Source organism: Dermacentor andersoni, chromosome 4 (assembly GCF_023375885.2).
Source record: "Dermacentor andersoni chromosome 4, qqDerAnde1_hic_scaffold, whole genome shotgun sequence".
Classification (NCBI taxonomy): domain Eukaryota; kingdom Metazoa; phylum Arthropoda; class Arachnida; order Ixodida; family Ixodidae; genus Dermacentor; species Dermacentor andersoni.
In genome coordinates, this window is record NC_092817.1 from 86,858,322 (window position 1) to 86,884,098 (window position 25,777).

Consider the following 25,777-nt stretch of genomic DNA (forward strand, 5'->3'; position numbering starts at 1 on the left):
CTCTTCGCCCTTATATGTACAAAAATGGGGGTCATAAGTAACGAGTCCGTGGTTCGACGTTTACTAGAATTCATACTGCTTCTTTTTAAGCACCTAGTTTTAAATATTACAGTAATAGCAGTCACTGTGACGCTAGTCCCACCTGTTCTGTTTCCAAATTCGCATCCTATAATGTAACAGTAACTTACGCGTGCGTGCTAAAAGAAGTTACGTTAATTAGATTCGTAATTAATTATCTTGTGTTGCTAAATCAGATGGGTGGTTTGGAGCCTGTTTTTTGCACATTACCTGGCTGGGCGTGAAAATTTCCGATAAAGAACTGTCTTTAGAGCTACACAAAGAAACATTTTATATATCAAGACGCGTTGAAAAGTAAACATTCGGACGAAAAGCACATGTGACGTCGACGTCACCACTCCTCGCCTCATGATGTGCCCGTTCCCAAAAGTATGGATCCCGTAGCAGGTGCTCGTGAGCCGGCAAATGTATTTTTTTCTCTCTCCCTCTATTTTTTCAATGTTTCCTTATTTTTTCTACACGAAGGTGTTTGCTCTTTAAAGCCGGCAGCGGCGAATGCTGACCACCGAAAACTGGCTAAGGCACCAGAGGGATGCGCGATGGAATGATAATGGGATTTAGCGCGCCGCTGGCATCAAGACTTTGCGCTAGCACGGAAAAAAAAGAAGCTACCGAAAGTGATCCGCAGAGGCACCACATCACGGTCCCGTGCCAGAGATAATTACATTCACGTCATAGATCTATTTTTGCGAGCCAATTTCGTTTTCTTTGAGCCTGCTGGCGTGAAATATTTCTTCGCCCAGTTCTAACAAGGAGCTTGTTTTTTCGATAGGGTCCTTGCTCAGCTAGATAATGGCGAAGACAAACTCCAAACAGTTCGTTTGCTTTAGCGAATTGAGATCAACAACTGATAAGAAAAGTGGCTTTGTTACCTATGCACATTAATGTCGAAGCCCCGAGGGTTCCTCCAGGCACACCCAATGCACGGTACATGGACGTTTATCCGTGTTCTGATTCTCGACTTCTTCTGATAGCTTCTTTGTTGGAGTGGGGGAAAGATAAAAAGAATAAAAAAAGTGGTAAATGTTTCAGTGCGTCGGTGGTTTGTGCATCCCATGAATTCTGCGTTTCAGTGAAGTAAGCATTCAGTTTAAATCAAGCGTCCTGTCCTGTATGCTTCTCTATCTCGCCTCAAGTCTTTTTCGCCACAGGTAAACATAACCGAAGTCTTCAGCTTATCACCGCTGGCTATGCCTTGATAAGCCAGAGCCCGAAGCAAACGCTTATGTGTGATCGTGGTGACGGGTGCTGTTCGAAAAATTGAAATACAGCAGGAAAGCAAACACAAAAAGCGCCGACTTTTGCATCAAAAAAGATTATTGCGCAGGAAAAAAAAGCTTAATAAGGAAAATAACATATAAAGAGCTGTCACAAGCTGCATCAAAAAAGTCAGTGGATTTTCAATGAAGCAGGTCATGTCACACCAACAAGAAAACTTCACTCCTTCTCGGAGAGAGCGATCGATGCTTGGCTCACGCATACGCCGCCATATCTGCTGATGTAATAGGCTTCAAATAACTCCCTAGTGATATGGTACGAGTGTCTAAAGATTTTCTTAGGCTCGCAAACCTCGGTTACATTATTCTTTGCGGCATTTCTAAGCAGGAATTCGTTACAGCTCTGTTGTCCTCACCGTTTCTACCGGAACACCAGGCGAAGCGCTTCCTGGAAACGAAGAGCTCCGGTGTATGTGCCCGAAGAAATCCAACCGGTACAGAAGTGGCTTAACAGAAGGCGCCGATGCGGAGGCTGGATCACATGACACTACAGCCGAACTCGGGAGGAGAGACAAGGGCGACGGCTGCGACTCGCGAACAGGAACACGTGAGTATTCCGCCGCCAAAAGCCGACGTTATACCGGGTGTCCCACATAACTTGAGCATCGTTACTGCATCGTGACTGGCGACGATGAAACGGCAGGGCGTCCTTTATCTCATCGGCGGCGCTCGGCCAGCAGCATGCATTTTCGCCGTCATCCGACGGGAGCCGACCTTTTTCACCGAACGCACGCTTGAGAGCAGCAGGATACCACGGCGCAAGCGCTCTGTCACGTGGCTTTTTGATATTTCGCGGGCTTTCTTTGCGACCAGGAAAGAAAGGCTACGTGAGACGTATCGTAAAGGAAACAACTCGATCGTTGGTTTCTGAAGGTGCTCTACAAATCTGCTTATCGTACTTGGGGTCCTCAGCCAATAATTAAAAAGTTAGGCAATTAAACTTAATTAATTAGTGAGTTATGGGGAAAACAACAAAAGATTGTCTGAGCTACTATAAACTATTACAAATAGTATGCATTCGGTTCAATTCGCTTGGGGCGCGCCTTTCATTTTTAAATTCTTTGCTCAAGTTATGTGCGACACCCTGTGCTGCAGCCTGAATATCTGGAACTTGAAATCACTCGAAGCAATTATTTTACTCGCGGCAAAAACTCAAAGCAGAAACAGTTTCGTGCTAGTGAAAGCAAGCTGGCGCTCAGCGAGTGATCGACTGCCACGTGCGAACAGCTTCTCGTAAATCTCCCTCGTGACGCGGAAAAATTTTCATGCATCCCGCAGCATGACACGACCGGGTTTGCACGAAATAAAGCGTGAAAATGAAAAAAAAATTGTCCATGGTTGCTGGTTAGATCTGCGAACCAGGACACTCTGGCAGAGCGATCGCTTCAAGAGGGCCTTGGTCCCACATTCGATCTCCCGGATCATGACGAATTTTTCGTCAACTACGAAACTTTCTTCCTAACAAAGACCGCGTGCGTTTCCTTTGTAGCTTTGTGGCTACTGTCGGGTCGTTTCATGAATCTACCTCCACCTTCTGCATTTCCACAAAACAGAGTTGCGAAAAGTCACTCATTTTCCACTCGAACAAAGAGAGACACTTACTTACTGGCACCTATATATGTTGGTACGGTTATGTGCTTCGTAAAACAGCCAGTAGGGGCTTTGCTTGGTTGAAATATTCATTTCCTGGGATGAGCCTCGTATACATCGCAGTCCCCTGCCTTGGCGGAAGTTCCTCACCTGTGTACAATATAGTTAAAACATTTGAATAGGTCAAGCCGGTAGTAAAGCTCTGCAGCGTCTAACATCGTTTCATTATATTCATAGAATTAACACTGCATTCTTATCATCTTTGGCGCGTTATTCCGAAGGACGATAGAAAATCTCTTGACCATTATTCCAGGAAAGGAATAAAGTTCCGGGGATCGTTTTGTCACCTTCTTATGCTATGCTTAGAATGCGCGAACAGAACGTGTATTTCGTGTGCTAGCAAGTGTTCCATTACACTTTGTACAGTAAAAAGGACCCGTTTCATGCCCGTCACCTTGCCATGTGCACATCATCGTGAGTGTAGGTGTTTATATATATATATATATATATATATATATATATATATATATATAAACAAAGTATGAAAGCCGTCCAAGTTAAGAGGTACTTGGTGCTGAAAACACGGGACGTCGTATCAATTTTACAATAAAATTGCGCACTTCCTGAAACCCCTTGGAGATTTTACATAAGCACAGGTCGTTAATCAAATCATAAATCAGCCCAAGATGTAGTCTAAAACAGGCATCTAGTTAGAGGGCCTAATTCTACAAAATTATTAGCACGCAGGGAAATTTCAGCATTAGACGGATAGCAATGGCACCATGACACTAATCTATACCACGAAGCATTCAAATGTTAAAAGAAATTTCTGAGCTCTAGCCTACTGATCACGCAGCGTCATTCGTAGCTTTCACCGTAGTACGACTTCCTAAATATCACAGTAAGGTCAGTTGACGCGTATCTTGCTGCAAGTGTTTAAGACGTATTTCGTAATTATGTCTCTACTATAAAATTTAATTTGTCATGAGATTCACATATGTGATAGCGCATATTAGAAAAAAATCGCTCTCTACCACCAAAATTTGTTTTCTCAACAAAAAAGAAAAGGAAAAACCCTGGCTTGCCTATACTGAAGAAGCCATTCCTAGAAGTATGCACCACAATCTTATTATAAATAAGTCCGATCAATATAGTCAAATTAAGAGAAAATTTAAGCCCGCATGTAAATGGGACGCACTCGCCGATTCCAAAGCGCCTAATCCGCACTCTATAACCCCCCACTCCAAAAATAAAAAAAGAAGTGTATGCGGTTAAACGTTTTATGGTTGGAGCCTCAAGATTTACGGACGTCATTTAGCAAACTAAGGTTGAGGTGGCACCACTATCTGGCACCTCATATGCATCTCAACCACTTGCAACATCGCAGATTTTTGTCGAGACCTATAAGGCGAGTATAAGATTGGTGTGAGTAACGGTACGTGACGCCTCTTTCTTTTCTTTTCTTCTTCTTTGTTGCACCTAGTCATCATTCAGATGTTACCGTGCTGTAGAGCCCACTGCACTAAGCTTATAACGACGCGCGTACTTTCGACCTAATGCAACGTTCACGCTTTTATGCATTGTCATCCGTTTAAAAGCACCATAAAGCACGTGGCAGGAGGCAGCGTCGTAAGTCGAGTGCTCATCCATTCTTGAAGAGCAGGAGCTTCCGCGAATGATATTCGAACAACCGCCCCAAGCCCACCAGAGGGCCGGCGAACAGCGCTCCGGTGACGTCAGAGGCGGGAGACTCGCCTCTGTCGCAGGCTATCAGAAGAGCATCAGTTTCCCGCGTTTGCTCGCGCTGTGACTGCCTGCTCACTTATCACGGCGCTTTCCAATTACTATATGTATTTTTCGCCAGCGTTAGTTTCATAAATGACAGCTTTAGAAGGATAACAAACGCTATGTATTCAATGTCCGCATTTCCACAGGGGCAAAATCCAAGAAAAGAAAAACGATCGTGTGTAGTTAGATTTAGATGGACGTTAAAGAAACTCAGGTGGTCAAAATTAAACCGCAGTCTTCCACTACGGCGGGTCTTGTAATTATATTGTAATTTAGCACGTAAGATCTCACAATTTCTTTATTGTAAAAGAAAATATTTTTTACATAGGAACAGCACCCGCGAGCATGGATGCGATCTCGTGACAGTCATAAAACATCGAGCCGAGCCAATAAATGGGCGTCTACACACATTTGGAAATAAAGCTCGGTCGGAGGGCTCGTTCGCGAAATTTCGCGTCGACTAAGCGGCAACGCATTTGATTACACATTTTAGATATCGCTCATAATTCTAGTCACTTGGTGCGCCACATATAAAACTTTTCCTGACAAGAAAAATCTCATTGTTTTATTGACAAGCGGTTTATCTCGAACGTTATCGCTCACCACGGTATATCATGTTTCGCAATAATCGAGAATACATTACACTACTTTCGTGAAAATAAATTTCATTACGATTTTCTAACGTAAGTCATACTATGTTAAGGTTTGCATAGGACTACTTCTCTTCAACGCACTTGAATTAGGACAACTGGAAATGACTCTGAGGACATCCTTTCATTAGCGAAATAAAAATATGATGTAATAAAGAATAGGAAGAAACCCTGTGCAAATTTTAATACGTCTTTGTGTGTGTATTTAGTTTGCGTTAATGTGTGTGTGTTTAACACTCCAGCTACTTATTCGGTGAAGTACCAATAAACCAAAGCTTCTTAATTTTCGTGTTTTAGTTACAAATACGTGTGACGAATTTACATAACAAAATATCTTGAAAACGGTGTTCTAAGCAAAGGTTGCGGCTTGTTTTTGTTACGCGATAACACTAATTCTCATCGCTAGACGAACCTCGTCCGTGAAATGTGCTCTCTTTATATACCAATGGCAGGAGCAAAAGAAAGAAAGGGTTAAGCTAAGGCGACTAACATGCAGAGGCCAGCTGTGTGAAAGTAATCAGGTTTAATTTAAGTTCTCTTGCGAAGGTCAGCACTGAAGCACAAGACTACGTACCTTGGTTTCACCCACTAATTTCGAGCGCCCTTTCATCAGACGTTCCATACCGCACTCTTCTGCAATTTCGCTAAAGCATTGCAGGCATCAACACACCGCAACGACCACATAGCTTCCCGAAACTGGCATCAAACGTTTTATCGTGATATGCCTAACGCGCTGGGCAGCAAAAAAATAATAATAATAATAATAATAATTGGAATGTCCGTTGTCACCGGCGCAGGCGACCAAACATGCAGCACGTATTACACAGACAAACGCACTATCACAGCGCAGACACAGTAGCTGAAGGCCAAATGCTGTAATTCATCACCAAAAGAGGGCCGACAGGATGTTTTGAGTGCGCCACGAAAACGGAACAGCAATGACGAGTAATGAACGCCGTACACGCATGTGTACACACTGATGACTATAGCCGACGACGCCAGCTGCAATCGACCTCATAAGCGTGGTGACGACGGCAACTTCGCACGATCTCGTCGGGAATAGTGTCCTGGAGCATGCTGTATACACAGTTCAACATATCTGCAGGCTCAGATTTTAAAAAATTTGGAGGACGCTCAAGCTTCGCCTTTAAGAGTGGAACGCGATAGCGTTCAAAGACCCCTTACTGCTTTTCATGCCTCCCGGCAACTGCAGCTTGTGTAACGGTAACGTTTACCGGGAAAAGCTGGCTACGAACGCTATGCACGAAGGCGAGCTTTCTGGTAGAAACGCGGCGTCTCGAGTGGGTCGATCTCGTGTTATTGTTACGCACTTTTAATATTTCAATCTGAGAAGAGTTAACATAAAGGACATGCGCTGTCGGTGTTTTTTTTTTTCATTACGTTTGTTTGTGGGCTGCCGTTCTCAAAATTCCGAGGAAAACATTTGCAAAGAATGAAAGACAAGATGTGATCAACTTTGGTGGTAGAGAAGTGGTTGGGTATGCGTGGTTCGGAATTTGGGGGCGAAATTCTTTTTGCCGTGGCGTCGTCCGACGCCGACGCAAGACGCCGCCGCCGGATATTCTGTGACACGAGCTCCTTAACGCTGTCGCGTTAAAAACACTCGGGCATAGCACGTCAAGCGACAGTCTATGGTTGCGTTCACATAGCGAGAGCACGCGCGGCGAGGCAGCGGGGTCCCCGCCCCCCTTACGTTACACGTAAGAGGGCGCCACTCAAAGAACTTCGGACTAATGGCGAAACTTTGCAGGAACTGGCTATACCCTGCGTGCATGCCCTAGATAGCTTTAATTCATTTTAGTCCATTCATTATTGTAGAAATCAATGTTTCGAAGGAGATACTGAGTTGCCTATCCATCTTTATCTTGTGCCGAAGCACTTTCTCGCGTTCCGTCAGATTTCTTTAACGCTTGGAAAAAAGTTTTATGTAGCACGTCTTGAGCAACAAAAAGCTAGATCGGGAATTTTTCGTGACGGCCTACAATTTTCCGATCGACACTTTTGCTCTGTTTATGTTATTTGAGAAGTTAATTCAATAATAACAACTAATTATGTAATTAGGCGGAATAGAAAAAGAATAGTATCGAATTGCTTCAACCGACCGCAAACAACATTACCTTGGTTCTGTGCAGCTACGTAGCACTCACACATCTTTTTCTTTTTCTTTAAATTTTGGTACAAGTTGCATGGGGCACGTTATATACATAAATGTAGAAACTAATAAAATCTTTCAGCGCCGTAATCCTTATCAAACTTGCCGTAAACTCTGGCAGGGAAAGCGGGAGGCGTGTGGCGGCCAGCCGAAGGCATTTTCAAATTTTCTAACGGTCTGGTAAAGTTCTTTAGGCTTGACGCATCACTTTGAAGACTGCAGCATCAGCTAAAGTTTGCACTTGAAAACCACCCCCCGGCTTTGAGGGGCGTGCTTTAAGCTGACACGTGCTGTTTTTCAGGTATGTCCACCAATAGTTTGCGTGGTAAAGCTTTGCTGTCGTAGTTCCGTACCTAAGGTGGTTACGACACGCGCAAAGGGGCACAGATCAATCTCACTTGGACGTTGAAGGAGACACTTTGTCTTCGACTCCACTCTGCACGCGAGGTCGCTTCTTTTTCTTGTGGCGGCGGCGGTGGTCCATGGGGGAGCCCGTTGATCGTGGCGACGACGGCGATTTACGGGCAAATCGCGGCGATGTCGTAGACGGTGGGCGCCTTTTTCGATCCACGTTTGCCTGTGTTTTTCTTCTTCCGCTTCACGTTACGGGTACTTTATAATGATGATGATGACGACGACGATGATGTTGGTGACCTTGAACATACCCGCTCACGGAGATCTGCCAAGAGTCCAGCAGACTTTGCTTATGTGCTAAGACAATAAATTTAAAATCGATAATTTTGATGACTAATGAAGTATCCAAGACGATGCAGTAAACAGTCATTGTTATAGAGCATACCAAGAAATTGTATATATATATATATATATATATATATATATATATAAACGAGAAGAAAGGGGATTAACCAAGGGGCCCGATTTTTATGAGTCATATCATAAGAAGCCAACAAACATTTTCACCAAGGACAACATAGGGGAAATTCCTTGTGCTTAATAAATGAAATAATGAAACGACAAATTAGTGGAAATTAAAGTGGATGAAAAAACAACCTACCGCAGGTGGGAGCCGAACCCACAACCTTCGCATTTCGCGTGCGGTGCTCTATCAATTGAGCTACCGCGGCGCTGTTTCCCCATCCACTTTCTTGGGTATTTATGTGTCCTAGTAGAACCCTGGGAGTGTTAGCCAGTGCCACCACTCACAGACCTTGGCGGCGGACGTGGAACGTCCTTCTTGCCGCAGGCGTCACGAGAACGTGATCTTTTTGGGTGAAGGCAACTGGTCAATAAACCCACATATGCTACCTGAAGGCATCAATGTAGCCGTATTCGAGACCCTCGTTATGTAATAAACGAGAAGAAATGGGGTTAACCAAGGGGCCCGATTTTTATTAGTCATATCATAAGAAACCAACAAACACTGACACCAAGGACAACATAGGAGAAATTACTTGTGCTTAATAAATGAAATAAAGAAACGACAATTAATGACAATTAAAGTGGATGAAAAGCAACTTGCCGCAGGTGGGAACCGAACCCACAACCCTCGCATTTCGCGAAGGTTGCCGTTGTTTTTCTTCCACGTTAATTTCCAATTATTTGTCGTTTCTTTATTTCATTTATTAAGCACAAGGAATTTCCCCTATGTTGTCCTTGGTGTCAGTGTTTGTTGGCTTCTTATGATATGACTATATATATATATATATATATATATATATATATATATATATATATATATATATATATTTTAGTACGTACAGCAAAATATTATTAATAATACTACTAATAATAATAATCATAGTAACAATAACAACAATAATAACAATAATTTTGTAGCGACCTACCTATACTTGTTTCACTTCATGTACGTCACCTTTACTTTAATGCAGCTTGCATGAACCAGCCGATTCTCGCCTAAAATTCGAGACTGGGTATGCGCCAAATGTGGTGCAATTGAACTATCGCTACCATCGTCACAGAAACGAGCGATTGTCACGACGAGCCGAAAGCCCCAGATGTAATGACAGCTTGTGAACGGTTGAGTCTCACGCTGCAACAGCAACGGCGAACACCATGCAATGTGAATCGCATCATTAAGTCCATAAACTTATTATTCCTTATACAATGCAGCTGGCCACCTCGAGTTTGATGACGATTAGTATTTTTTTTCTCGATATGCAAAGTGGTGCAACCCATCACGTGGCGACCGTCAACGATAATGAGATTAGCATTCAAGCAATCAAGAGACGCGCCGTTAACGCTAATCGCATTACTAAACCCAAGCGCTGCGCCATTGTCTGCACACTGCTGTCTACACTGGTCTACACGTCTACACCTTGAGACGCTACAAAGAAAGCCTCTCTAAACGCGGGCCCACAGCTGCAGCACTTTTGTTCAACTGCCATAGAATAGGCACTCATCCTGTCTGACTTCGAATAAACTACGGAGCGTTGACAGAGCATCCCCCCACCCCCTTTTTTTTTCTCGGGTGGGGAAAAATTAGCCTTCATAGTCAATAGAAGAGCGCCCGTTTTAGCTTTTATCAGCCGGACATGCAAATTCCTTTTATGTTTCGCGAGCCCGGGCGAAGTTTCGTGGACTGGTTCAGCGACGGCGGCCGCGGCATTTCCAACTAGTTAAAGTAAACCAAGAATGTCAATCGCATTAAAAAAAAGCACAAACCACATAGAGGGCAATGCTCAATTTGTTTTCCGCATAAGCACAACTTCTACCCGTTATATCTATTCATTGTGGAGTAAACGAGAATGCATTACTGCACACGCCCGGCGTGTATGCAGTAGGGCTGCACCTCGGCAATGCGCTAATGGCATCATAGGAAATAGGCCGCGCTGTATTATAGTATAGTCCCGCACCATAAATGATGTAGAATGAGCCACAATTTCAAAAAAGAATGATAATAATAATAATGCTTCCCAAAACGAACTTTAACAGGAAAAACAACCATTTTACTGACTTGACTTTGTGACGGTATGGTGCTGCCATCTGCAAGACTCAATAAAAACTATAACAGTTCAAGCTGCGCCAAAATCCGCCAGTTTCCGCCACCGCAGCAAGGGCCGCGATAAGAGCAGCGTTTTACAAGGCTGTCACCTAAGGTCATTAAACTCGGCTAAACCATCAGCTCGACTGTCATTGACTTGTGAGCGACCATATAAATGCGCCGTTCAAACCTTTGTCGTGGCTTTCTCGAACACTCTCCTGTTGCTGTTTCTTTTGTGCTCATCTATGAAGGTTGTCGATTTTAGATGTGCATGTTTGAAAGCAAGGATTCATTTATTCTATAACTGCTTTCGCAAAGACTCGTAGACGCGATAATTTATCTCTTCTTTATTCTGAAGGAAAGGTTTGGAAATGCAAAAAAAAAATACATACATAAATAAAGAATATTTGTGTAAGACAGTCAAATTCATTCAAAACCTACTACAATGACGAGAATAAAGTTCATCATACTATACCGTACTAGAATGACACAGTATAACGTAGAGACAATTGAAGGAGGCCAATTATTCTATTGGCGTTGCGCTAAGATTCCGATGCCCGATATCCTGGTTCCTCATTGCTTCTCTTGAGACTCCAACCTTTCAGCCCCAAAACCACTTCTGTGTAAGAAAACGCGCTCCTTAATTCCTACGTGTGCCTGCTCCCTACCCCGCAATCATTCTTGGTTGAAGAAAGCCTCTTTTCCTGGGAATATGCGTGCTGAGGCGGCACTGACAACTTCCGTAGCCTGGACCCGAGCTCGAACACCTGAACATACTGTGAACTGCGCAAAGTGTGGTGCTCCAGCCTTTGCAGGGAGCAATAGGCACCCGTTGTGGCTCTGTCTGGGTGCTAGCTCTACTCCAGAGAGGATACTAACAAACCCCGTATTTTAAAAGAATCTTCGACGCGAACATGTTCCTGCATACTACATCACTGAAGAGGAGGCTACGCTTCTAAAGAATTGCCCATGAGTGTCAATGAAGCGGTGTTTCCACATATGTGTAAGGGCTGCGCTGCCATCTAATTTCGCTTTCCCGTACTTTCTGGAGTCGAGGTGGAGTCTCGAGTGGTGGAACCTTCTGGAATACAGGGGTAGGACCTGAGAGCGCTAGTTTGTGGAGGATAACCCGCCGTGGTTGCTCAGTGGCTATGGTGTTGGGCTGCAGAGCACGAGGTCGCGGGATCGAATCCCGGGCGCGGCGGCCGCATTTCGATGGGGGCCAAATGCGAAAACAACCGTGTACTTAGATTTAGGTGCACGTTAAAGAATCTCGGGTGGTTGAAATTTCCAGAGTCCTCCACTACGGCGTGCCTCATAATCAGAAAGTGGTTTTGGCAAGTTAAACCCCATAATTTAATTTTGTGGAGGATAAGTTCGCTAAGCAACTACAAAAATTCTGCTTGAGGACGGCTTCTAAAGCAAAGGCTAGGCGAAACAGAATCCGTCTGTCCGCGTCTGTGTACAGAAAACGATCATCATTAACAGTGGCTCAGGCGTCGTCTTCTTCCACAGCTGACTACGTTGCCGCTCATCGTTACAGCGTAGAGTTTCAGTTCTGTTGTCATAATGGGGAAGCCGCATTTACGGGGGTATGAGCCATGGCTTAAAGGGGTATGAGTCATTCATTGTCTAGCGTGACGGACAGATTTAATTTTGAAGCAAAATAATTTTGAAGAATCGCAAGCGTCACGGGCAGGCGGGTGCTGCTAACCACGCCACCGAGGAAACTCGAGACATCGAACGCAAGCGACAACGGCGGACTGCGAGCACACGGTCACTGACGTCATTCTCACCGTCGCAGCCGAAGGTGTGGGTAACCTCATTAAGAAACACTAAGATGTAACCAAGAATTCCGAAAGACTTTAATATACCGTCAGCATTAACCCAGTGGTAAACACTGGGGCCGCACGTTACGTCTTCGCTGGTTAACCATCTCTACGGAGTGCTTGGGTAGTGAATTTATTATTTAGAAAACATTTAAGCTGCAGGGCGAGCCTCATGAAAAAAAAAGGATGATGACGCAAGGTAATGATGATGAGTGCAGAGAAGTCAAGTACATGAATTTCGACGACAAAGCCCATATTATACAAAAAAACTTGTAAATAACATTGGATTTTATGATAGCTCGATATTACAAAAATCTAAAATCTAATGACCTCTAGTGATGATCATCGAGTCCCGAAAGTATGCACAAGGCAGCCCTGTAAATTGTTTTTACGCCAATTGTCTGCCTTATTATAGAAAAGCTTTTTTGGCTTCCTTAACTTTTATTATTCATACTAGTAGTTTTCAACAGGCAATTGAATGTTATTGACCACGTTGCGAAAGTGAACCGTTTTCCCAGTAATATCACTTGCCGTTTTTCGTTTGTTTTATTGCTTTACTTAGGAGCTGAAATGAAAGCCTACTAAATCAAGCAAGTGTCACCAGTCTACACTTAATTCTGGATGTCGAATCTGGCTTGCTTCGGCTATGGGGCGTTCAGCAAGGAAGTGGGCTGAGTTAGTTCACAGAATGACGCTTCAAATGGATGTTTAGTGGCACGGTCAACATCATCACTAGCACACCAGTACTACCGTCCTCAACAAAATTTCATGCAAATAGGTATAATTAAGCAGTTAAGCAAATAGAAAAGTAACCTCAACAGGAAACACAGCGTACCTCTTTATAGCCGCTTCTATGTATACAGTATGGAGGTCCTTTTTCTTCTTACCGGTTATTTAGCTTGGCCAGCTAGTACTTCACACAAGTTCTAGTTTCTCGCACGCCATGCGCCTTTCAGTAGGCACATCAATACTGTGTATATTCTCAATACGTCATTGACAAACGGGTTGGGATATGCACACAACAGCGCCTCATCGGCAAACACACTTGGAAGTTCGCGAAACCTCTTAATGTGATATCGGACTCACACACAAAAAAATAATTGCATGGTATTGAATGCCCATTTCTACGCTTATCGTCCAAATCGCTGCTTTTCTAGATAGGAATGCAAAAAAAAAACGCACACCTTTCTCCAAAGCATTCGACATGTGCAGCAACATCGTGCTTTACAGATGCCCAATTCAAATAACAATGGCTGCCTTGCACAGCACTAATCCCAAAACGTCGTGTTATGTCTGTAAACGAAAATTCCTAAACATAATGCGTCGGTGACGCTGAAATGAAAGCAATAAATCTTCCGTTATGTGCACTTTCTCCTAGCAGCGGGGAGATCAGAAGAATCGAGTTCAAGAACCGTATTTAAAGAAAAGTGCTAAGCAAGCATTTGGTTGATGGGGCATCAACGAAAGAAAACTTCAGGCATGAAAATACAAGAACGAGATAAAACACAAGTCAAGCGCAGTCCACTTCATCAGAGAAACAAAGGCGGTTCCTGAAAAATGGCGGACGGTGTCCCCTCGGAAACTTCCATGTCCTTAGGAGTTTTCCTCTCTGTGGGGATCGCTGGAGCCTAACTGGCGAACCACGATAAATGTGAGGTGGCCCGTCAGGGGCTTCAGTCGGACTGTGCAGGTGGATCAGGCCACGTGAAGTTCCCGACCAGGCGATGCTGGGGACCGCAGCTGAACGCCCTCCGGAATCGAGGGCACACAGGGAGAGCCGCGTTACATATGGCAATCTAGAAATCGAGATTGCCAAAGTTAGCATCGCATTCGGCGGCTGTCGTTGTGTTATTTTCCTTTCAGCGCCTAACATTTACAAAGTTCAAACCTGAATGGGGACGAAAAAGGACATGGCACAAAAAAAGACAGGTATACGAGACAACAACACGCACACAGCGCTGACTTGCAACAGTTTATTAAAGCGTCTTAACTAAACGCTAAACAGAATTCCGCATAATTAGAAACCTAATCAACGAACTTATAACTCTCATTATCCAACTGGTCGTTTCATACCACATTGCACGAAATGCGCTATGTTCCATGCAACCTAGCTAAGCAAACTAAATTGCGGCTTCGTGCCGCAAGCTGTTGCTCATAATTCAAAATGGCTTGTGATTACGCCCCGCGATTAGTGAGACGGCGTGCTACTACTTTATCCAAGCTGATGCCTCCCTTTCTCGCATGCATAGTTTCGCCTTCGTGCTTTTGGACGAACGCTAAAGAGAAAAAAGATAACTCGAGCTGTATTAGAAAAAGAAAAGCCTTTTGCAGCAGCGAAAATTCCAGTCCCACTCAGAGAGGAGGCGTGATAATCAAGAGAAAACGCAGAAGCTAAAGATGAGTGGCGACGATGCTTTGAACTTCCTGTCAAATCTCGCCACACCGCCATAAATTTTAGAGCGTCTGCTTGGGCCGAGTTACATTTTTACCGGTAAAGATGGTTGTGGGTTCTATTCTAAACAAGCCAAAGCCACAACGGCCGCAACGCCTGTGGCCACACCAGCTCAAACACGGGATCATACTATGAAATCCGTGACGCTACACTGACGTATCTCCGTTGGCGTTTCGGCGAGAAGTTTCAGAAAGAGAAGATTTACACGAACTTTCCATTCCAGCAGTGAAACCTCATGGCGAGCTGAACGAAAATTAAGTTTGACAAAATAATTTATCAGTCTTAACCGATGTAGAATCAGTCTTTAGTCTCACTTTAATGAGATGCGTGCACGGGCACAACAAGGGCTTCCATACAATTAGACAATTGAGAGGGGGGGGGGGGGGGTATTGTGTAAGAGTCCACCTAGTAGACTATCCATCTCGGTCGCTGCTGATTGGCTAGGGCCACTCGTCTCTGTGACGTCATCCCGATACGCACTGTGTGTGCCTGTGCGACAGACACGCGCTGAGATAAACGCTATGCTTACATTTCCTTTGGCCAGTTCTCACACAAGTCATGTGACCATTCTGGCTGTATATATTTTTATGACGGAACATTAAAGGGGATCATTCTTGGTCAAGAGACAACGAGCGCCTCTCTGTCTGTCTGTCTGTCTGTCTGTCTGTCTGTCTATCTGACAGTCTCCTCCTCTCTCGTAAAGCTACATCCAATCAGCAGCGGCCGAAATGGAAACTCCACTAGGTGGACTCTTACGGAGTACCGGCCTCCCCCCTGTTTTGGGAAAACTGTGCACGGGAATATAGCAGGCGCGAAGGCACAATACAATAGTCACAGCGCACACCTTACTTAGGCGCTCGCGTCCGGAGTAGCCGCAGTGGTCGAAGCAGCTGAGGAGGAAGAACACTTGCTCCGGCTCCATTCCCTTGAACAGACCACTTTGGTTCTCGCCAGACGGCGGTAGTGTCGCATTCTCGCCGCCGGAGGAAGGCAGGCGCCACTCGGGCATTTCCGGAAGGAAGCTGGCCGTGTGTGCCGCGATGCTCGCCAAGTACACGTCCCGAAACTTGCGGGCGTTTGCATCCGGGAATGTGTCCGAGGCGTTTAGGTACGCGAAGAAACGCTTCATGTCCTCCTTCAGCTTAAGCACGCTCGGGTCCACTTTCGCTGTACTGTGCGACTGAACGTGCGAGTCGGAAGAAATATAATAAATACTGAAGGCTTTGTTTTAATGCTTGAAAGCGGCCTCAATACAGCTATCATCGACCCGGCACATCCGGTACCAAATTCAAGACTAATTTGTAATGAATTTACATGCATTATCACAGTCGGCAGTGGTGCGGTAGCGTGAGGAACCGTACGGGAATCCTGTCCCAGAGAGCGCATTCGTAAAGCCCTCCATACAGAGGTCGTAAGTCAGGACGCTAGCTGGCCACCACTTTGTCATTTATAGGTTCTCTGTATATATTGTTGCTGAAAAAAATTAAGCGAAGGCCCTCATTGGAATAAGTGAAGCCTCTGCCCTTTCTAAATCTTAGCCTGCGTTGAAAAGCAAGCTTTCCACAAAAGCTGCTAAACAAATGTAAAATTTGCAAGATTCTAAAACCGCACGGTCTCTGTTTTCAGCGTGTAGAAACAGTGCGCAAGAAAATGCTTTAAAATATGGACAAGTTAATGGTCTTCAACACGTCTAGTCGCACTGTCATGCGGAAATAAGTGCAGTTAAAATCAGCAGAAAATGGTTTAACCCCGACTGGGGAAGAGACCGCACGATCAAGTGAAAGTGAATTTTCTCGTTCAGCGCCAGCTGCGAAGTATCATTGTTGTGCCGCCTTAGTTTACTGAATGGACACAGAAAGGTGGATATGCATAAATTTTTAGGAAAATAGTTGTGCTAATAAACCTCCTCGATTCCCCATATGCCTCCTCTAAACATTCCCTCATTTTAACGCTAAAGGCAAAGTATATTCACTGCCCCCGCGTTCAGCAAAAAGGTGGCAAGATGTTTAACTGGCACTGCGAGTCGTTTCACTGCTTTTCAGCTTTTCCAAAGCACTTACCTCAAATACGGTGTTGTAAAATATCAAGAACCAGAGTAGCACAAAAACCTGCTTCGAGGTCCGAATTCCAGTCACCGCTGAAGCCACTGCTGGTGGATGCCAAGGCTCATACAGTGGTGATGATGACAAATACTGATGTATCATCACCTCGCGGCCCACCAACAACCGGTAGAGTTCAATTGTGGCAATGCCTGGTACGTGGTAAATGCTGTGTTCTGGTTGGCGCAGGGACTTCTTGAAGTAGCTCGCTGTGGCCATGGCTGCCCGTCGGTACAAATCGAAAAATAACATGTCCGTATAGTTGGGAAAGTATGAGTACGCGTTGTCGAGCATCTCCCACGTGTACGACATATTGAAGGCGTTGGTCGCGAGCCGGGCACTGAGAGTTTTCACCAAGTGTTCGAATGTCACACCGTAGGAACTCATCCACACGCTCAATGAGCGTATATCTAGGCGCAGGATGTTCCACGAGGGAGTTCGATCACCCTGAGTATCTAATGATTGGCGCGACTGCACGAGAGGCATCAACATCTGAAGGGCCTCTGTGCATCTGAAAAAATGGTAGTCTCCTTCGGTACCTCCTAGGCCCATGTCCGCAAGCATGCTGTTGGTCATGTACTTCGAGATCATTGGAGACAACGCCCACACAACATAGGCGCCTAAGAATAGCTTGAATCGCTCCTGGTACCCTTTCTTACTCAGATGCGTGCCGTCTAGGTTGGCGAAAAAATCCGGCTGAAGGTTGATAATCGTGTCCTTGGGCCAGAGCTGCGAGTCGTCGGGAAGGTGGCCGTTGATGGCTCGCCGGAGATCTGGATCGCTCAGATTGTATAAACTAGGCACTGTGTCATCTCCCCAGTAAAGATGCGCGAGTTCGTTAATCTCTATGTGGGTGTCCAGCACGTGCTTAATCATCCGGGAGTAGGACTGTCCCTCGCGGCCCACAACCTCAGCGCCACGTCTCAAGTAGTCCTTCACTTTTCCTTTTTTTTGTAGCGCCATGATGTGTCGTCTCCAGTCAGAGCAGCGTGGGTCAAGTGTCATGTAGATAGTGTTCTCCGAGGGGCGGTTTGGATGGCGACCCACATAGAAGACCCAGAACATTGGCATGCCAAACTTGAGTGATGCTCGCACCAGAATGTTGAGCAGCTGCGGTCTTGTGGCAGGAGACTTGCTCGGCCAGGGTAGGCCAAGCTCTTCAAGGAATTCTTTGAGTTGCGCGATGTGTTCTCCGCCAGCCTAGGGACGGCAGACAACCGAAAATTAGCGCACATGCCACTCTCCGCGTATTGTGCAAGTGCAGCGACTGCCGATGCATCTGGGGAACTCAGCGTTAAAATCGCCCCTTGGTTAGCCAGTAGCTTTTATCCTATTCTGTCTCCATTGAGATGAAGTAAGTATATTGGCATGCACACACATGTCACTCAGCAATGTTATAAAATAGCTTCGAGCAAACCCTTCAGTCATGCAAGTGGCCGAAATACCACTTTGTCTTGTTAAACCTCGCTATAGCTACTTCACTTTCGCATGCCGTGAATATTAATGCTCTGGCGTCACTTATTCTTTAATCGCTATCGTTAAAGGGAATAAATTCTCTTGCACTGTGGGCATGACTGTTCATAATAATTATTTTAATACAGTCCACAATTCTGAAAGGAAAGATATTGGCAAAGCGTAAAGATAAATCACATTTAAAGTAGTAACCTTTGTTTTGCCAACCTAAACGTAAGCGCAAGACATCTTAGCCGATTTATTTCGCCTATATAAACGTACTCTTGATTTTACGTTATGCAGATCGTGGTCCGACAATAGTAGGTATACCTTGTAAGAATTTTGCATGTGCAAGTTATCCCGCTGTGGCCCTAACAATATAACCACTGTAGCACAATATACATATGCAGCGAAGTTCAGGGTAGACAGAAGAGCCTTTAGCCTGGCCATGTGGGCAAACAATTAGGTTTGCTAGCTACTGATAAATTGGAACTATAGCCCAGAAATCTGCAATGGCGGGAAAAACAAACGAGTGCCCTAAAATCATTGGCCCCTTCTCCAAGAAAACCGACTGTATTCCCTTTTAACACATCGATAGTGAGCGTAAGAGGTCCTTTAGCGGCAGTGTTCACTAGATGAGTAGCTAGATGTGGTGCACTTACCTTATAATAGACATTTGCATTTCTTAATATCAGTTCGCGCAAAACTATCATGACTTAGCTACGAGGCAGCCGCCATCACATTAAGCTCTATACGGATAATTTCACATAGAACGTCACAACTCTAAGCTCAATGGCGCAGATAGGGTGCTGACCTTGCCATAAATTTTATTACCTTGTCATAGCATACCACTTTAATTCATCCGTTATGATCAGGTGCTCAAATATACTATCAAAAAGAAAATAAATGTTAAAGAAGAAAATGCTTTAATAGATATATGTAAACTCCTAGAAGTCGTACACTATAGAAGGTGCCAGCTGTGTAAAGGGGAGAAATCCCAAGCCAATAGGAGCAGCACTCTCCGAGAGGAGCCTCTGTCCAGTCCTGCTGCTTTAAGACTTCTTGCGGGGCGGGTCATGTGGCGCGCAGTTCCATTCAGTGTGTCACGTGACTCACCGTGCCACGTGCGCTCCGACTCATCCGACATCAGCGGACGCTTCAGTATAATTTTATTTATTATTTACTTTTATTCCAGCGCAGATCATACTTCAAGACACAATGTGCCGAAAGTATAAGGAATGCACGAGTTCGGAGCCATCTGTCACATTCGTACCTTTATACCTTTCATTCAAAAGGCACTTCGCCCGGATCCCTACCCCACCATCTCGCGAGTGTCTCCATAAAAAGGCCCCACACGACACTCAGCGCACCTCTTCGCGCGCCTTCCTCTATACGTCAGCGTACACACCTTATGCAAGACCTTCGATTTCTCCATGGTGTGTGAGCAGTGCTCAACTAAACCTCACCATCCCTGGACTTCAGAAAAAATCGGACTTGCCTTCATCTGCACTCAAGCAACTTACTTTACTCCTCTTGTACGAGAAACACAGCAACTGCACAGACGTCTATACTGGTGTCTCAACTACATCAACTAGGTCCGCTGGCGCTGTAGATTTAGCAACAAGGGGAGTGATCCAAGGGTTCAAGACTTCCCATACCACTAGGTCTACAGCTGCAGAGCTCAGAGCTGTGCGCGTTGAGCTTCGTGTGAGCAACACAGATAGCCCTAAAGAATTTGTAGTCTTCTGCGATTGAAAGCCGGGCTTATATTGCATACACTCATTTCTCCGACATCGAACTCACGTTCAACATACGTTCGAAATCAATGCACTCATCCATCACTCGAGAGAAAAAGGCCATGATATCACTTGTCAGTGGATACCAGACCGTTCTGGTTTCATAGGGAATGATGACGCAAATCAGGCAGCTAGGATGTAGAACCAAGAAACCCTCTGCGTCCCCATTCTTCTCTCGAGGACAGACGCTGGGCAGACGAGGACAGAGCACAGACGCTGCGAGACAGCTTCGCATTCTATAGCACGCATGCTCTCCTTAGCAGAGTGCAATACCTCACATACAAGGTGCACCACACTGCACAGACTCAACCCTTCAACTGCAACTCGGACCTCCGGCCGCACTGCAGCGACGCGAAGCGTCTCTTCTGTGTTGGTTGTGGCTGGGAGTTGCCTTCACGAAAGCTTGTTGAGCAGTTATTGGAATAGCTGACAGTCCTGCATGTGATGTTTACGGCTGCGAGGGGAACATTCACCACCTATTGTGCCGCTGTCCTCAGTTTGAAGTACAAAGACAATCGATGTTCAACGCATTCAGGAAACTAGATCGCTTTCTGAGTGAACGGACAATACCAGAACACCGTAACCACCGATCATCGGCTCAGAAGGCAACGAAGGCACTTTTGTGCATTCGGAGAACATTGGCTTTTGCGAGCACATTTGACTCTGTCGTGTTGTCCGTGCACGTCTCTCAACCGCCATCTCTTTCTCTCCCTTCTTTCTATTCTTCTTCTCCCTTCTCCCAGCGCAGGGTAGCCAACCGCACTCTTGGCTGGTTAACATTTCTACCTTCCTTTTATCTCTCCCTCTCCCTCCCTCAAAAGGGATCGTGCAAATTTGCGCGCTATAAAAAGCGGCACGACACCAAAATATAGCAGTTTTAGTAAACAATGGCAGCTTCCCCAATGAAATAAGAGTTATTGAAAAGTCCAATTATTATCTACAAAGTGTGCTTCATAATCATTCCGTAGTTAGGGCATATATATATATATATATATATATATATATATATATATATATATATATATATATATATATATATATATATATATATATTGTAAGCATTTATGTGGACTTCGTCTTCTTCTGTAGAAAGTCATCATCAATCATCGGTTCGTTTTCGTTTTTGCGTTGGCGCCATTTTTCCTTCTTGGAATAAAGTGTCGTCTGTGCCGTGGTATTTCAAGTGGTGGAGCTGCTTTAAGATCCCTTCGACCTCAATCCTCTTCGAAATCTCCCCTGGAACTACGCTCGGGACGCCGCTTACGCCAAGAGGCCGCCATGTCGCAAGACCAGCCCGCAGTGTACACCAACTCGGTTCAAGTGCCAGCCACCCCCACTCCCAGCCCTGCCAACAACCGGTATCGCGATCCGGAAATCTTCTCTGGCTTGCCAGGTGAGGACGTTGAAGACTGTCTCGACAACTACGATCGCGTCAGTGAGTACAACAGCCTGTAACGAGACATCGAGGTTAAACAACGTCCCATTTTACGTATCTCAAGTAACCAAGACATTGTTCCTAAATTACGAGAGAGACTTCCATGATTGGTCGTCTTTCAGGGAGCAGCTACGGCGGATTTTCGGCACACCCACTGCTCGTTCGGAAGTTGCGAAAAAGAGGTCTGAGCGCGTCCAGCATTATGGCGAGTCGTATACCTAGTACATTGAGGACATCCTCGCGCTTTGCCGCCGTGTTGACAGTGCCATGCCAGAAACTGACCGCGTGCGACACCTTCTTACGGGTATAGGGCCTATTGACTTCAACGCACTCGCCGCTCAAAACCCTTCGACGGTGTCGGACGTCGTCTCCGTCTGTCAGCGCCTCGACGCCCTGCAATCAATCCGCTTGGAACCGGACTTTTCCGACACCCATCTGGCAAACATTATTGAGCTTCGGTCTATCATTCGACATTCGAGCCATAACCCAACCTTATCACTCGACGTTTCTTTCTTCTCTGGCCCCGTCAACGCTTCATCATTCATTTGCGACCAGCTTGTGTCTCGCCTTGCCCAACGTCGTCGTCGCGCCCGTATGAACACTGAATCAAGCCAAGACTATGGCAAACGTCGGTACGATGCCTCTCACCGCGTCGTTTCATACCGTCCTGGTGACGATGTACTCCAATGGACACCTGCACGAACACCCGGTTTATGTGAGAAGCTTGAGTCTCGATATATCGGACCTTACAAAGTCATAGAGCAGACCTCTCCGGTGAGCTATCGCGTTGCATCTGTTGATGCCCCGAATGACCGACGCTGCCGCGGAACAGAGACCGTGCACGTTTCCCGCCTGAAGCCCTTTCATGTCCGTTCCACTGTCTAATGTGCGACCAGGCTGGCCGCTTCCGTCCACGGGAGAAAGTAGTGTAAGCATTTATGTGGACTTTATCTTCATCTGTACAAAGTCATCATCAATCATCGGCTCATGCTCGTTTTTGCGTCGGCGCCATTTTTCTTTCTTGGGATAAAGCGTCGTCTATACCATGGCATTTCAATATAAATATATTTCCGTTCTCCTATAACGATTGCCTGCAAATTCAGGCAGAATTGAAGACGATACAAGCGTACCAGTAGAGGACTGCATAGTATAAATATGTACCGAAACACCTGTAAACATTGACACTAGTATATCTCACAGACAGATTATGGTCTTCATGACTTACCCGGCTGAGGCAGCGAAGTAAGAACCCAGCGGCTTTTCCCTTTGCCTTGGTGGAGTAGCGAGGGATTTTCTCGAGGAGTATGCTTTTGATAGTTGACTCAATGAAAGTCATCCTGTATTTGTCTAAGGGGGATATGTAGCGGCGTACTGCACCGTCCCAACCGCTGCATACGTACCTGGGTATGAAATATAATACACACAGTTGATATATATATATATATATATATATATATATATATATATATATATATATATATATATATATATGCAGCGTTGGCATGTAGAGAATTTACATGACCTAAATTGTTATCAATTGAATACTCAGCCTAAGCGTTACTTACATCAATGTTTCTAGTAATACAACACCAGCTTAAGTAAATGTTAGGTTTAAATCTCTTCGCGTCATTCCGGTGTATTTGAAGAGCCTTTAAAACGCACCAGTTCCGCGAAAAACAAATATTTTATGCCTTCTTTGTTATTAGGCTTCCGGTATCGGTCAAACGTTTTCGGGTTGCGCCCTCTTCCGCTGTCTACCACGCGACGTCACAAAACTGCGAAAACTCGCCCCGTCAAAGTGAAGTGCAAGCAAGGAATAGAAGACTGCTGCCCCCCCCCCCCCCCCCCCCCGATCGCTCTGGCACTGGTTACTTGGTGCTGCCCGGGAGAAGGGATTTATTTGCCCAAAATAAAAGTTTTCGCGTGGCAATATGACATTAACGAGCCCTTTCGGCACGCATATGACATTGTTTTAGCCATTCTTCTTTGCTGAAGGTCCATTTTAGCGGCATCTTTAACCTTCCGTTGCACGCCGCCTCGACTTTCGACCAGTGACTACAAGGTAATTAAGTAAGGGGAAGTGAACCAGCCGCAGACGCAGGCACCACCTTTCTCATCCGGTTGTTTATTTTCACTGTGCTGGCTCGGCCCCACCAAAACCTTCCCCACTTGAGCGTGCTCCACGCCTCCTGAGAAAGACTGTGTTCGATGTAGGCATTGCTATTCGCTTTGAAAGCAAAAAAAAGTGACGTCCTATAAAACGACGTACGTGTTTGACACGGCGTTCCGAACAACGCTGCGGGTTACCGCCGGATGCTTGCGTCGGCGCTTATGTAAATTTCACGCCAGGTGATCCGAATTAAACCGGATTGGAACGCTGTTACGTTATAGGGCCCCAGATCTCGTTTTTCGTTCAGCCGTGCGGCAACCACCCTATAGTTTCAGTCATCTCTTGAACCGTTGTGCACAGTCCTCAACACTTCAATTTTCCTACCATTCCCAAAGCGAGCTTTGTCAATGTTAATACATTCAAGAAAAATTTCCTAATCGCTACTTTAGGAAGAAATAAAAAGTAAATGGTGGCCAAAAGGCTAGAGCAAGTTTCGCACACCATTCATTTCTCCAGGCTTTCTTTCCTGTCAAAATAAGCAACGCGCAATCTTATGCACGCGAATATTTAATGCCCTTCGGGAGTGGGTGTGTTAGCTAAACGTTTACGATAAGGTCCATGTCCCGGAACATGTTACTGAATTTCCTCACTGGCAATGCAGGCAAAGCCACAGTTGTCAGCGCGTTCCTTCCTGTATTGAACCACTCGTGAACGCGTATGGTTAAGTTGCAGAAGCGGAGAAAAGCCAGTGGCCAGGAACGATGTGTACGTCAAACCAAAGCCTTGGTCCGAGACGTTAGTTAGAAGTTGTGCGGCACGGTTGGCTCGACAAGAGACCATACGCCTTATTTGTCTTCCGGCAAGCTTTAACACGCTCTCTGAACGGAATTTTTTTTTTTGTCGCTAAAAGGTGGTATGGTAAAACTATAGCTCGGGGTGTGTCCACGACGAAGCATGTTCTTTTGTTAAATATGCTTCAAAGCCAGTTCGACATTTAGCGGAAGTCTAATAATTTGACCGTTATTAGTATATAAACTGTCATTACATAACACCACAAAATGCAGTCTGAACGTCAAAAAAGTCTTGTTAAGCCAGAAAAGACGCTTGAGCGTTGAAGTTCCTGCACAATCACGGGGGCCATAATTACATCAATTTTGACGGCATCTGAATGGCCCTAGCTAATTGGCTACCTGGAAATATGAACCATACTGTATTCCTAAAACGCCAAAGAGTGAATTTAGGAAATTTCAAGAACTTTCGCTGAGCTACAGCAGCCAAAGTGCGAAAAACAAAAGTTTAGGACTATACGGTTTCTGAGCCAAAGTAGGTTGCCGCTGAAGCGGTGGCCACTAGATGGCATAAGAACAGTGAAAGTAGTCGCAAATAGGTTTGCTATCATATAGCATGAAGATGTGTATCGCCAGAGTCATGTTGTACATCTTCTGGTTTTACCCACGGAAGAAGTCTACATTTCGGAGCATCTCGGCAAGAGACGCGCAGGGGATTTCGGCGACCAACGTGGCATCGACCCGTCAGCCCAAGGGGTGGAGACGCACGTCACAGCGCTGCCACTGACCACAGCATGTAAATCTTCAAACACCATAAACTCGTCGCGCGACAGCAAGTGACAGAGAGCTAGTCAACAAAAGCTAGTCGGCGGTCGGCTACGAGTGCGTCCCGCAACTCGGTTCCGAGTATGGGAAAGAAATATGCAAGGAAAGCTAGCTGCTTTAAAAAAAGCGGGAGAAATAATGATATGAATCAAAACTGTTTAATGAAGGAATTAGACGGGGGTCTGACGAACGTCGGCAGGGGCGTTACGGACGTCGCACATCAATTATGCACAGATTTAAAAAATGAATTATGGGATTTTACGTGCCAAAACCACTTTCTGATTATGAGGCACGCCGCAATGGAGGACTCCAGACATTTCGACCACCTGGGGTTCTTTAACGTGTACTTAAATCTAAGTACACGGGTGTTCTCGCATTTTCGCCCCCATAGAAATGTGGCCGCCGTGGCCGGGATTCAATTCCGCGACCGCGTGCTCAGCAGTCCAACACCATAGCCACTCAGAAACCATGGC

The 25,777-nt window shown here is 45.3% G+C and overlaps 1 long non-coding RNA gene across 1 annotated transcript in view; it reads right to left on the bottom strand.

The window, feature by feature from the left end:
- The window catches only part of LOC129386261 (uncharacterized), a 153,174-nt gene extending 151,235 nt beyond the window's left edge, over positions 1 to 1,939 (bottom strand). Inside the window, exon 1 of the long non-coding RNA XR_011893616.1 lies at positions 1,712 to 1,939. This is a non-coding gene — a long non-coding RNA (uncharacterized lncRNA). The remainder of the gene's footprint in view (positions 1 to 1,711) is intronic.
- Positions 1,940 to 25,777: the final 23,838 nt, after the last annotated feature.